The sequence below is a fragment of the Leptodactylus fuscus genome, chromosome 2 (genome assembly GCF_031893055.1).
Source record: "Leptodactylus fuscus isolate aLepFus1 chromosome 2, aLepFus1.hap2, whole genome shotgun sequence".
Taxonomy (NCBI): domain Eukaryota; kingdom Metazoa; phylum Chordata; class Amphibia; order Anura; family Leptodactylidae; genus Leptodactylus; species Leptodactylus fuscus.
This window is the reverse complement of record NC_134266.1, coordinates 284,738,340-284,740,141: the sequence shown is the minus strand read 5'-3', so window position 1 is coordinate 284,740,141 and position 1,802 is coordinate 284,738,340.

The window sequence follows — 1,802 nt, the reverse complement described above, 5'->3', positions numbered from 1 at the left end:
TGGTGGTCTGGGGTGGAGAGAGAAGAAAAGGAACGAGAACATCTAGAATCATCAGGAGAAGATGTCATGGTGGTCTGACGTGGAGGGAGAAGAAAAGGAACGAGAACATCTAGAATCATCAGGAGAAGATGTCATGGTGGTCTGAGGTGGAGAGAGAAGAAAAGGAACGAGAACATCTAGAATCATCAGGAGAAGATGTCATGGTGGTCTGGGGTGGAGAGAGAAGAAAAGGAACGAGAACATCTAGAATCATCAGGAGAAGATGTCATTGTGGTCTGGGGTGGAGGGAGAAGAAAAGGAACGAGAACATCTAGAATCATCAGGAGAAGATGTCATGGTGGTCTGGGGTGGAGGGAGAAGAAAAGGAACGAGAACATCTAGAATCATCAGGAGAAGATGTCATGGTGGTCTGGGGTGGAGAGAGAAGAAAAGGAACGAGAACATCTAGAATCATCAGGAGAAGATGTCCTGGTGGTCTAGGGTGGAGGGAGAAGAAAAGGACCGAGAACATCTAGAATCATCAGGAGAAGATGTCATGGTGGTCTGGGGTGGAGGGAGAAGAAAAGGAACGAGAACATCTAGAATCATCAGGAGAAGATGTCATGGTGGTCTGGGGTGGAGAGAGAAGAAAAGGAATGAGAACATCTAGAATCATCAGGAGAAGATGTCCTGGTGGTCTGGGGTGGAGGGAGAAGAAAAGGAACGAGAACATCTAGAATCATTAGGAGAAGATGTCATGGTGGTCTGGGGTGGAGGGAGAAGAAAAGGAACCGGAACATCTAGAATCATCAGGAGAAGATGTCATGGTGGTCTGGGGTGGAGGGAGAAGGTGTCATGGTGTAGTAATGTTATGACATGTTTCTTATGCTTTAGTGAAATTTTATTTACTTATTTGAAGCAGAGTCTGAAACTTTACTAAAGCTTAAGAATCGTGTACCGTGCTGTTACTACACTGGAGACTGGATTGGGAAATCCAACCATGCAGCACCATAGACAAAAAGGAGAGTGCGGCACCTCTGTCTACCCTATACAAAGTTGTCAAAGTGGTCTGGAGAGGAGGGAGAAGAGAAGGAATGAGAACATCTACAATCATCAGGAATGGTCATTGGTGGTCTGGAGAGGAGAGAGAAGAGAAGGAATGAGAACATCCACAATCATCAGGAATGGTCATTGGTGGTCTGGAGAGGAGGGAGAAGAGAAGGAATGAGAACATCTGCAATCATCAAGAATGGTCATTGGTGGTCTGGAGAGGAGGGAGAAGAGAAGGAATCAGAACATCCACAATCATCAGGAATGGTCATTGGTGGTCTGGAGAGGAGGGAGAAGAGAAGGAATGAGAACATCTACAATAATCAGGAATGGTCATTGGTGGTCTGGAGAGGAGGGAGAAGAGAAGGAACCAGAACATCCACAATCACAACAAAGTTGTAAATACACATGAAACCCACCACATACAAGTGTGGACTGGAACAATCACAACCATCTCCATCCACTGTATAGTTCCAGTGCTGCGGCGCTCCCTAACTCAGCTGATGAGGAGGTGTGTCGGGTGATGGGCCCCCTGGACCCCTCTGATCTGATGTGGATGAACTCTCCAAGCTAAGGAAAGGACATCAATATCAAATGTCTTGAAAATCCCTTTAAGAGCTGTGGTTAGGACCGTACTTGTGCTCACAAGGGGGAGGTTGGTGTTCCACCCCTACCATATAGCGGGTGGTTTGTGTGGGGGGGTGGTTTGGGATGTGACCCAGCCAGTCTCTATATTGTGGTTGATGAGACTCATATCAGAAGTGACTGGAGGA